The sequence below is a fragment of the Furipterus horrens genome, unplaced genomic scaffold, assembly GCF_987537825.1.
Source record: "Furipterus horrens unplaced genomic scaffold, mFurHor1.1.pri manual_scaffold_8, whole genome shotgun sequence".
NCBI lineage: Eukaryota > Metazoa > Chordata > Mammalia > Chiroptera > Furipteridae > Furipterus > Furipterus horrens.
In genome coordinates this window covers 16696663-16709318 of record NW_028327178.1, presented here as the reverse complement: position 1 = coordinate 16709318, position 12656 = coordinate 16696663, and the positions used below count along the sequence as shown (strand labels likewise).

General features: G+C 44.3%; 1 protein-coding gene and 1 pseudogene across 3 annotated transcripts in view; both read left to right on the top strand.

The window, feature by feature from the left end:
- Positions 1-12656, top strand: part of SKA1 (spindle and kinetochore associated complex subunit 1) — a 38569-nt gene that overhangs the window by 5189 nt on the left and 20724 nt on the right. The window contains exons 3-4 of one of the 3 annotated variants that reach the window (XM_090285497.1): positions 383-541; positions 878-1072. The exons of 1 other annotated variant lie outside the window; for it this stretch is intronic. The gene's annotated coding sequence lies outside the window, so the exon portion shown is untranslated. The remainder of the gene's footprint in view (positions 1-382; positions 542-877; positions 1073-12656) is intronic. One more of the 3 variants, XM_090285498.1, reaches the window with a different exon arrangement.
- LOC150002560 (U1 spliceosomal RNA) lies at positions 5441-5586 on the top strand (annotated as a pseudogene).

Here is a 12656-nt window from a genome sequence, read left to right as displayed (position 1 = left end):
TAACCTCACAGGGTGATCTGATCATAAATTCCTAATTGGGCAGGTCATGGTGGGTAGTCATGTCCCAGGCATATATAACTTCTTCAGTAAAAAATTTGTCTTTGCCTTAAACAAACCCTGCCCGTTGTTGTTATGCATGTAGGTTAACACACCTCTCAAAGACGCTTAACCACTTTCAAGTGAGTACATAATCTTCTTAACTATTCTGTAATTTGATCCTTGCCATGCTTTCTTCCACCTTCATGTATTCTTCCTTACATTCCCTTCTTAATTTCAAATGCATAAAAACTTCAGAATTGTCATTCACCAAAGCATTTGAGATCTTGTTTCCTAGCAATTGTCATCAGTTTGACTCAAATAAACTCATAACAATTCTCTACAGGTGTGGATATTTCTTATGTTGACATTTACTTGGCATAGTCAGCAGGATTCTGAAGAAGTCCACCAAGGACCACCCTGTGACCCCGGACCTGGTGTTCGGTATAAGCAAAAGGCCCATTGAGTCCCACCAACTCCCCACTTTTGCACTGGGTGAATTTGGGTGAGTTTTCACTTGAAATCCTGAGCATCCTTACTTTGGGTAGTGGATCCTGGCTTTATTTGAGCTGCTGTTGTTAGAGAATCTTCAAAGTGGATAAGGGTTGAGATAATGCAGGATAGGGAGAAGAAAAAATGAGTGGCTACTTTTAATTTCAGCTTTTTTATTGGATCACACTGACTGAGAGTGTGAACAAATTTTTTGCTGGTTCAATGAGAGATGCCAAGTTGGTATCTGCTTCCTTTTACAGCAAGCTCCCAAGATACTGAACAATCTTTAGCTCCAAAAAAGAAAGGGCATTTGCTTCCCTAATCCAAATAGCCAACATGGTGATGATAGTTGTTTCAGATCCCTGAATCCAGAGTGGCAGAGAGAGGAGCCACTAGACATCCAGTGTGATAAAGCAGTGGATCCCAGAGAAGCCTGTGGGAGCACCAAGGAGAAGGGCAGAATGCTCTCGAATGGATGCACCTTGAGAGGAACTCTAGAGAAGGGCCTGTGCTTTGGAAAGCACCATGGTTCCTACAATGTCTGGTAAGCTCTCTCTTGCCTGTGCTCTGGAATTCTTTGGTGACTAAGAATCTTTACTTGTCTATTAATGATATTAGTCATTATAATAGTTATACTTGTTCTTTGGGGCTTCTATATAGTCCAACTGTATATGATTGCTGAAAACACATAAGAGAACTGTTAATGCTCTTTTTTATGGCTTATATGGCTTATATAAATGTTATACAGAAAAATGAGAGAAAAACTCAGTTCACGATAGTTCCCACTTACTTCCTTAAAAGCACAAAGGCCTGCTCCTCTGGTTTTGTGGGAGACTTCTCTTACTGTTGATTGCCACACAAGCCCCAGAAACCACCCTTTGGTCCAGCCCCTGAGTTGGTTGGTTTCTATCCCTTATGAAGCTTGTCAGTAAATATCACATTGAATGCTATAGTTTGCTTATGTGGAGGAAATAAATCTGTAATCACCTCCAGGAGAGCATGGAGGGTAGCAAATAGCATAACAGTGCTTGTCACCAGGAGTAGCATTCTCATGATGTCAACCCACTCTATAGTTAGTAGGTGTTGGAGTCGCCAAGAAAGACATGACTCATAGAGACCCTGGACGGCACGGTGCTTTACCTACATAAGGGAGAAAGCAAGATCAGCTTCCGTAATGGGCATTGGTCCCCCGTGTTTGTGTGGGAATGTATTACTTGTTTCAGAATCAATGCACACCCCTTTATTCTGCTTAAAGCATGTGCATCATACGGCACTTGACCAACTCTACTACTATGTCCCACCAAGAATGGAGTCCTTCACCTGCAGCACAAGATGGGTGCATATAGCCCATCATGCACGTAAGGAAAGGTGTTTATTTCTGCTGAGTATATAACTAAGAGTGCAATTGCTAGGTCATATGATATCCCTATGTGTAACTGTTTTCCAAAGTGACTGTGCCATTTTACATTCCCACCAGCAGTGTATGAGGGTTCTAATTTTTTCATATCCTCACCAACACTTATTTTCTGTCTTTTGTATTATAGCCATGCTAGAGGGTGTGAAGTGGTATCTCATTGTGCTCTCATTATGGTTTCGATTTGCATTTCCTTGATTGGTAATGATGTTACACATCTTTCCACGTGCACATTGGTCATTTTTATATCTTTGGAGAAATATCCAATCAGATCCTTTATCCTTTTGTTTCACGGGCTGTTTGTTCTTGTTATTTACTTGTAATATTTCTTTTTAAAAAAAATAATATTTTTTTTCCCTAAGATTTATTTATTTTTAGAGAGAGAGGAAGGAAGGGAGAAAAAGAGGGAGAGAAACATCAATGTGTGGTTGCTTCTCGCATGCCCCAAACTGGGCATCTGGCCTGCAACCCAGGCATATGTCCTGTCTGGGAATTGAACCAGAGACCTTCAGGTTCACAGGCTGGTGCTCAATCCACTGAGCCACACCAGCCAGGGCTCTAATCCAGTTTTTCTTGTGGCTTGTTGAAGGGGGGGGGGGGTGGTGGGAGGGCGTCTCACCATCCAGCACCATGTGCTCCACTTAACAAATGTTACTTTAACAAAGTCCTTAGACAGTGTTATAAAGAGCCTAAAACCAAACCACTCTCACCCCTCTCAAGGACTCAACCCTTTACCCCCAGGTCGGAAGAGGCATATCACACAGCTGGGCCAAGGCCAGGGACAGGTGGAAGAAGTGTCTCTAGACCTGCACAAGGCTGACCTCACAGGAGCCATGATGGGCATCATGGGCTTCAGCGGATGGTGACACAGCGGGAGGAGGGGGCTGAGAAGACCTGCCTGGTTGGCAGGCTGGAGTCTGAGGCCCATCAAGGATGGCTGTCACCTGATTTATATAAAGGATTTTTGGAGAAATCATTTGTAATACTGCAAAGAAGCACGGCAAATATAAGGGTTACTGTTTTCATTTGAATAAATGTTTTTCTTTTAATCTAACAAAAATGTGAGAAGAGGGAAGTCCCTGATTTTTTGTCTACCACCATCGTATTTCAAGATTACTTACAACTCTACCTTAAAAAAGTAACTGATTTTAATCTCAGCACTGCCTCAATCCCAGGAAGAATCTTTGGACCAGACCCTTCCTTTTAGGGTGTTTAGAACCCCTTGATTGAACATGCTAATAATTATACTATTTATCAGAGTGAGCAACACAAAAAGTGCCATATTAAAACTTGCATGACACTGGCTGGTGTGGCTCACCGGATTGAGCACTGGCCTCTGAACCAAAGGGTCACCAGTTTGGTTCCCTGTCAGGGCGCAGGCCAGGCCCCCAGTTGGGGGTGTACAAGAGGCAACAGATCATGTATCTCGCACACTGATGTTTCTTGCCTTTTATTCCTGTCTTACCCTCTCTCTAAATAAAGTAAGTAAAATCTTTAAAAACTTGGCATTTGTCTTTCCTGTGATTGTATCCTTTAGGCTCACCCTACCTTAGTTATTTCTGAAAATGTCAGCCTCCTCATCTATGCAGTGACAGCCACGCCTCCCAAGGTGCTGCACTTGTGCCTATAAAGCCAGGTCTTGGTTCCGCAGAAGTCCCAGGTTCTTTACTGACTGCTTTCTGGGATGGCAGACAAACCCTTCCGAACTTGACTGCACTTCACATTTCCTTTTGCTCGCTCCTCACCAATCCTCCCTACACCTCATATGAGTCGAACTCACACCGAAAATAACACTGAGAAGCCTTGTTGCGCCTCTAAACTGCTGCTCTTCGTTTACAAAGATGGGGGCTCTTTCCCATAGTCAGAACTAAATGTATTTTTGGTTCATTTATTACAATTTGTACACAGTAAAATTTACCTTTTATGGTATAGTTCCATAAATCTTAACAAATGCTGTCTGTCGTGTAACATCATCACAATCAAGATATCCTCCCAAATCCCCTTTGCTTTATTGTATGCAACCTCCTGTGATTTAAATTTTTGTGTTCCAATAACTTTGCCTTTTCTAAAAAGGACATTTTACATAGGCCTTTCACTTGGATTAATGCTTCTGAAATTTATCCAAGTTATTGCATATATCAATATTTCCTTCTTAATTGTGGTAGTGTTGTTGGTATGGATATACCATATTTTATCTATTTTAATTTTTAAATCCTCACCCATGGCTGTTTATTGATTTTTTTAGAGGGAGAGGGAGGGAGGGAAAAACATCGATTGGTTGCCTCCTCTAGGCACCCTGACCAGGGATCAAACCCACAACCTTTTGGTGTAGGGGATGATGCACCAACCAATGGAGCTGTGGGTCAGGGTTTTATGTATCTAGTTAAAGGCATTTAGGTTGCTTTTGGTCTTGTGTGGTTATGAATAAGACTACTATAAATGATTGATTAAAATTCTTTCATTTTTCTCGACTAAATAAATGCCCAAGTGGGATTGCAGGGTGATATGGTAAGAGTATGTTTAACTCATTTGAACTCCCAAATTTTTCCAAAGTGTTTCATCAACAATGTATTTTATCTCATTGTGTTTTTTAAAAAGATTTTATTTATTTTTAGAGAGAGGGGAAGGGAAAGAGAAAGAGGGAGAAAATGTTGATGTGAAAGAGAAACATTGATTGGCCGAGCCCCAACTGGCACCGAACCTGCAACCCAGTTATGTGCCCTGACTGGAAGTGAACTGATGACCTCTGTTTGTGGGACAATGCCCTATCAACTAACCCACAATGGTCATGGCCGTCTCGTGTTTTTTTTAAAGAGACAGCTTTATCAAAAGATAATTCACATCATAATATTCACCCGCTTAAAGTGCACAGTTCAATGATTTTTAGAATATTCACAGAGTGGTGCAAACTACCACAATCAATTTTAGAACATTTTCATCACCTCAAGAAACTCTATACCCATTGGCAATCATTCCTTATTTTCCCTCAACTGCTCCAGTGCTGGGTAATCACAGACCTTTTTTATTTCTGTGTATTTGTTTAGACTGGACATTTCGTATTAATGGAATCATACAGTGTCTTTTGTGACTGCTTTGTTAGCATAATTTCAAGGTTTATCCATGTGGTAACACATATTAAAACTTCATTACTTTATATGGCCAAACATTGGTTGGATAGACCCCATTTTACTCATCTCTTCATTCATTGATGGACATTTTGGGTTGTCTCAACTTTTTTGGCAATTATGAATAATGCTGATAACGAATATTTGTATACAACTTTTTGCACGAACGTATGTTTTCACTCTTGGTTACATACCCACAAATGTGATCTCTGGATCTAATGATAACTCTGTGTTTAAGCATCTGATAAACTGGAAGGCTGTTTTCCAAAGTGGCATGCACTCATATGAGTAATGCATAGGATAATTGTGATCATGTGAGTGTTTCATTGTGCTGTATACATTATAGGAGCTAAATCAATATCTCCATAATTGTATACTTACCTGGCGGGAGAGATACCGTGATCATGATGGTAGTTTTCCAGGGTGAGGCTTACCATTGCATTCTGTGATTTCCCCAAATGCGGGAAACTTGACTGCATAATTTACAGTAGTGGAGGACTGTGTTCGCACTTGCCCCTGTAGGGGGAAAATATCTCTGTAATTGCGTAAGTGCAGATGGAGAGGTTTCTGGAATGCTGTATTGGCTAGGCAGAAACAAAGGAATTCAGGTGTTTATACCAACAACCTGTTTGCTATGCAGAACCTGTCAACATTTTGTGACAAGCAACATTCCTTTGGTCTCCTTCATAAAAACAGTCTTTCCAGTCATCCATCTTTCCTCCAGTTTCCAGATCTTCAGGATCAGTTCAGCCAAACAGCTCTCAGGTTTGACCTGGTCACATAAAGCAGTTATAGAAAAACTGGGAAAAGACTGAGAGACAGGCATGACAGCCACAGCTTCATCACAGTCTACAGACTATGCTCCAAAAGGTGCAGGTCTAGTTCCACATCTCAAGTGGTTAGCAGCTAGCTCAGAGCCCAGCCCTAGGACTCTCCGGGAACACACCACACCCTATTGCAAGGGGACAGCCCTGCTGGGTATCTTGAAAACTGAAGGGCCTTCAAGACCCCGATTTTGATTTTCCAGGGGAATAGTTTATACATTAAAGCTGATTCATGGATGATATTTCTTGGAGGTAGGTAGAAGGTGAAGCTATCTGTCAAACCTCCTTACTATATACCAGAGCACACTCTGCTTTTAACTGGAGCCCTGACTGCAGTGCATTTGGGCTGGGTTGGGCCTGGGGGCTGGGATAGGTGGAGAAGTCTCAGCATCTCACACACTCCCAGTTCCTGCATTTCACCATGAGCACCATGCTGGGAGTAGGGCCTTTCACCTCCTGCTGCACCATCTCAAAAGGCTGGCCTTATATTTTTCCACCCCACTCATAAGGGATACCTCCAGATAAGAGAACAGGAACCTAGGGCCACTTCCTATTGGGGTTGAATTGCTGAGTCTGTGCAGTCCTCGTTTTACGTTCGGTCACGTGCCCGGTCTCTGTTGCTCATCACCCTCAGATTTGGATGGAAAGATGGAGACTCTCAGGAGAGCAATTTTGGTGAATACCACATCCTTTCCCATAAGAAACTCACAATGTAGTTGGAACATGACACAAAGTCAAACAATTTCAGTAATCTTAAGAAGTACTGTTGAATAACAGAGGAATGCAAATTTCACACAAAGCGACTGGTCTGAAGGGATCAAGGGAAGGTGTCCACAGAGAAAATTATCGACCTAAATTTTTAAAGATGATTTGGAATTATTCAGAGAAGATAAAGTGGACTAGGACATCATGCCAAGGAACCCGGGCTTTCCTTGGAAGGTGCTAGGGAGCCATGAATGAACTTTTGTCAGGGAAGCCTTGAGTCCTGCCACAATCATCCAGCTCACCCCAGGTGGAAGTGCAGGACCAGAAGCTGGGCAAAGCTAGAAGAGACATTTTATTATGGAAGATAATTTATTATGGAAGGTAGAAAGGTAGTGGATGCTGTATTGCGCCATCCTGATCCCACTGAGGGACAAATTCTCCCAGGTGCAGGTTGTGTTGTTAGGAAATTCACCAAGAGGCTTTATTGAGACCCCAAGGCAGACACCACAAAAAATATTCGATGAAAACAATGCTAAAAGCAAATGGATTAAAATCAGGGATGTCTCATTGTATTGAACGCTTTATTGATCAGCCTGATCATCGCTGGAAGGTTTTCTGGGTTTTTTTAAAAGATTTTATTTATTTTTAGGGAGAGGAGAAGGGAGCAACATTGTGCTTCATCCAACTGGGTACCAGAATGTGCTCAGGAACACTGAACTTACAAGAGAGTTTCAGAAAGCCTATGAAAAGAAGTCATTTTTTCCTTTGGGCTGTGGCTGGACAATGGATGACACCAGTTTCTAAGCACTTTTTCTGGAGGCCGTCAAGCATAAATCCAACTTAAAATTCTCATGCCGGTTCAGAGAGGAGATATAGATGAGTCCAAGAGCAAATATGCTGGGCAAAGTGATTAAGGTCATCTCCTATGGAAATGAATATGCCGATCTCCCAGAACATTTCAAGTCAATGACCTCTACAAGGGGCAGATCAGCATGATAGTGAAAGAAGGTCAGCTAAATGGCTCATCTGCGGCACACCGTGAAATAATAAAATAGTAAAATAAATTAACTGGGTCCCCAAGAAAGAACTCAGCAAACTGCAGTTCCTTTCTTCATTTATTCATTATATTTTCTTTTCTTTTTCTAAAAAGATTTTATTTATTTTTAGAAGGAGGGGAAGAGAGGGAGAGAAACAGAGGGAGAAAACATCACTGTGTGGTTGCCTCTTGTGCACCCCCACCTGGGGACCTGGCCCACAACCCAGGCACGTGCCCCAACTGGGAATCGAACCAGTGACCCTTTGGTTCACAGGCTAGCGCTCGATCCACTGAGCCAAATCAGCCAGGGCATATTCATTATATTTTCAGTTGCTGTTTCCCTGAGGAAATGTTTAGTGACACTGCCGGATCTTACCCAGAAGTCATTTAATATTATTTAAGAAGATGGCTTGTTTAGGCTGTTTTGTGGTAGCTTTAATTACATACCCCAGCTCCTCCACCCCTAATATCCAAACTTATTACTCAGGCTTCTGAGCTTTGCACCAGTTGGAGCAGATGCACCAACTTTCTATTCCTTTTCTTCCTTTCTTGCTTACTTCCTCTATAAGCTCAAAGGACTGAACAGGCCTGTTCCTCTGGTTTGGTGGTGGGTTTTTCCAGTTCCTACTGACTTCTACACAAGCCCTGGCAATCGCTCTATGGTCCAGCCTCTGAGTAGATGGATCTGTGTTGTCTCTCATAAAGCCGGTCTGTAAATTTCACCTTGAATCCTATAGTCTGCAGAAGCCTCCAGTCTACTGCTTTCTAGTTCCAGGTTTTTTAAGGTCCTTGGACCTAGAGAAGAGGGAGCAGGTCTGTACATTGAATGAGGTTCAACAAAACGGAGCATCACAAAACCATTCCCTACTATTCCGTGGGCCACCCACTTCCCCTTAATTATTCCTGCTCTCTCTTCTTCTAAAGTCTTCCATTATAAACAACACAGCATGTCATTACCTTCTCCATTATATGTAATGATTTCATGCACAAGGAAAGCTTCCCCAGTTAGATTATAAGCTTGCTGAAGGCAGGAATCTTGTCTCTCCTGAAGAGTAAACTGCCAGAGCTTACTGGATTCACTACTGTGTCTCTGAAAGAGCTGTGCACACAGCTGCATGATGGCCAGCGCAGGATCCAGATCTCCTAACACCCACCACAGTGCCCTTTGGTGACACCTGCTCCCCATCTTAAGGTGCCTTTCCAAGGAGTCCTTAGTCATCAAGACCTTTAAGATGCCCAGGTTATCATTCTTTAAATATATATTGTCTTAAATATAGATTAATTAATGCATGGAGATTTTGTAGTGTGGTGGTGATCAGGAGGGGCAACCATTATACTTCTTATATTTTCTCACCTTCAAATCTCAACACAACACTCCAGGCCATACTCTTTTCTTAGGTGTATTCTAACTGCAGGTCCGGATGGACTGGACATGGCTAGTTGTGGAAGCCAGTTAGGGCTCGGGATAGCATGGCCCGCCTGCACTTAACATGATCATCAGGTAAGGCATGGCCACATTGTCTCCTGCTGTCTACTACCCATGTCCCTTTTGAAGGGGGAGCAATCCCACAATTGAAGCGACCTGTGGAGCCTAGGTAATCCACTTCTGGCACAGGGCAGTCTGGTTGCCATGTTGTGTGTATCCTGCAAGAGGGAGATGGAAGGCGCAGGGTCACCATGGGAACCAAGGATGGAAGAACTCATGACTTTTTACTGGAGAGGAGGAGCTGACTCTCCTGGTCTTCACCTTGTCTTCGCTCCTCCCTCCACTTCAGCCTGAGAGGCAGGGTAGAGCCTTCTTAACTGGAAAAAGAAAAGTCAAGGGTCTTATTAAATCACTTTATAACTGTTATGGTGCATTCGCGAGAATGGAGAGTCCGAGACAATTTGAATTTCAAATTGTGGCGTTTATTTTAGCTGGCCAGCGACTGTCCACCCATCCACAAGCTGGACTTAGGTGAACAACCCCGACCCTGGGGACTAGGGGGCTTATAAAGCATTTCAGGTGCATTCCTGTTCCTGCAGGTGCAGGAACTTGGACAGAAATACAGCTCGTATAAACAAAAATTTTCCACTATTCCCCAGGTCATTGCTCAAAGGAACAGGTCACTGCTCAAAGGAATAACAGTTAGGTTAAGTTCCTTGTTCTGCTTGGTCAGAGCATGCAACCGCGGGGGTCGGGTTTCCAGGACCCAAGTCTAACTAATTACCCTACTGGCTGGACATCTGAAAAATACTCTCTAACAATAACCTGTAGTTTATACACAATAGTAACCCTTAAAACCTCAGTCGACTGCGTCTAGTTTAAAAACAATGCAGTTAGTGTAAGCATGGAGTTGCTCAGAAGGCCATTAAGACACAGCGAGCAGGAAAAAAGTTTATTGGGAGGATCAGCAAGCCGTGAGGGACCCTTGCCACGGGTGGTCAGGACTACGCCTTTCTAGGGAAGAAGGGGTTTCTTTTATAGGGGGAGAGAAAAAAGGAATTTTTGAGCTTAGTCAGCTGTTTGGTTATCTCACAGTTGCGGGTGCGATGGGCCGATCAAAGCCGAATGGGGTTTTAGTTTATTTTAAGTTTGAAGCACCCCGTTATCTCTCAGGCAGTTGCAGGCGGGGAACTTCCAGCCCTGAAACATTGTTATCTCCCAGGCAGCTGCAGGCGTGGGGGAAGGTGGGGCATGGGAACCCGGGATGCAATTCTAGCCTTTTTGTTTTAATAAAAGGTGGTGAGAGGTGGGGAGTTTTTTGGGGTGGCAGAGTGATTTTGTGTGCCAGAGACCAGATGGGAGAGGGGTTGTCGAATGTCTCTTCTATAACGACTTGCTGCTGAGCTAGGACGATGGGAGGGGGTTGACTGCCAGGTTTGGGTTGTCTCTTGCCACGGGCTGATATCTGAAAGATCTTAATAAGAGTACATTATGGATGGTAGAGGCTGTCATGGATTGGACCATTTTTTGAATATAGTTAACTAGCAGTTTGAGGAAGCAAGGGCCAAGGGGGAGGAATAACAGGAGCAGAAGCAATGGAATTATTAGAAGCACTGGGATCGCTTTGAAGGGAGAGGAGAGGTTTAAAAGGAAGTTTCTGAACCAGGATTCTTCATATGCCCGTTCCCTAGCTTGGGCAATAATATCAATGTGTTTTTTAAATACTTGTAAATTTTCTTCTATTATGCCTGTATTGTTAATGTAAAAACAGCAAGTTTCGTTTAGCATGGCGCAGGTTCCCCCTGCTTCAGCTGTGAGGATGTCTATGGCCCTCCTGTTTTGGAGAACTACATCTGCTAGGCTGTTTAGGGATTCTTGCTGTTTTTCTAAGGGCTTGGAGGGTGGCGTTCCAAGTTTCTTAAAGGGATAAAGAAAGATTTAGTACTGATTTCTCTAATTGGGGTATTCCTCCAAACCCGAAGAAGCCTCTATATATGGGGTGCCCTATTCCCGGTTGTTTAAGGACAGGGTTGCTGTACACATGTCTGCCAAACTCAGACCACTGTCAGTCTTGTTTGTGTCGGGGGCGGGACAAGAGGGAGGTCTCGAGGAAGGAGCCAAGGTTGGGGATTGCCTCAGAAGTGGCCAAAGCTTGTTCTGTCTTCTCTGATGACTGGGGTCGGTATGGGATGTGAAGCCGCCACTTAATGTTTAGTGCTCGAGCCACTTGCTGGGTACTTGTGAAACAAAGGTAGGGCCATTATCTGTCTGAAGAGAGGAGGGGTTGGGCAGTGAGGCAGGACTAGAAAGGAGTGGGTGAATGCCTGATGCCCAGTGAGACAGGTTAGGGGAGGGGTACTTAGGGGCTGGGTCGCCTTGCCATCTATTCCTACAACCGACATGCCAGAGGGAGTTAGGAGCCCCGAAAATTTGGGCAGGACAGAATATGTAGCTCCCGTATCAAGGATAAAGGAGACCAGCTTACCTGCCACCAATATGTTTACCCTGGGTCTTGCAGCCGTGTCGGTGAGAGGTGGGGCTCCTGAACCCAGGCCCCGTCAGGCGGTAGAAAGTCCGAGGAGCTCTGGGACTGAGAGGCCCGCGTCCAGATGCACTGCCAGGGTAGGCAGTCTAGTCCCCTGGTTAGAGGCCTTTGGACAGTTAACCTTCCAGTGATCTGTCTTTTGACAGAGAGGGCAGGGACCTGGAGGAGGTAAGTGGGTGTTTGGACAGAGCTTTGCCCAATGTCCCTCCTGTCCGTACTGGAAACAGGGGCGTGGAGGCTGTCTGGTGGTGGAGGCTTTGCCCTTAGACTCACTTTGTCCCCTGGAGGAGTTCCCCAGGGCATTGGCCAGCAAAAGATACTGCTTGTCTTTCCGTTCCTGCTGCTCCTTTTCCCTCTCCTTATCTTTCTCTTTTTGTTTATTTTGCCAGTCATTGAATATTCAAAAGGTGACTTGAATAAGTTCACTTTGAGGAGTCTCAGGGTCCGCCCCTAACTTTTAGAGCTTTTTTCAAATGTCTGGGGCCGATTGACTAATGAAGTGGGTGTGTAAAAAGAGGTGTCCCTCAGGTGAAGTGGGGTCTAGATTGGTGTATTTTTGGATGGATTCTGTGAGCCTTGTTAAGAAGGTGGCTGGATTTTTACTAGGATCCTGGGTGACCTCGAGGGTTTTGTCATAGTTGACAGCTTTAAAGCCCGATTTGCACATCCCAGCAAGGAGACATGCACGAAAGTGAGACATTTTGCGAAGGTCAGGTGAATTTATCTGATAGTTCCAATGAGGGGTTGCGGTGGGAAAGATCAGCCAAATTGAAGGGGACATGTACTTACATGACACCGTCTCTGCCAGTGACCTCGCAGAGGGGATAGAGACAAGGGCGAGGCTGATCGGAGGAGGAGGGAGCCGGGGAAGAGGAGGTAGGATGGGCCTGCGAGATTGGGTATGGGGAGAAGGTCCGGGGTCTTGGGGGGCTGGGGTGTGAGGAGTCAGGTGACTGGGGTTCTGAAGGGGACGAGGAGGCTTCTGGTGCAGGGTCTTAGGGAGGTGGGTGGTCAGCGGGATTGAAGGTGTCCAAGTGTAAGGGGCAAGAAAAC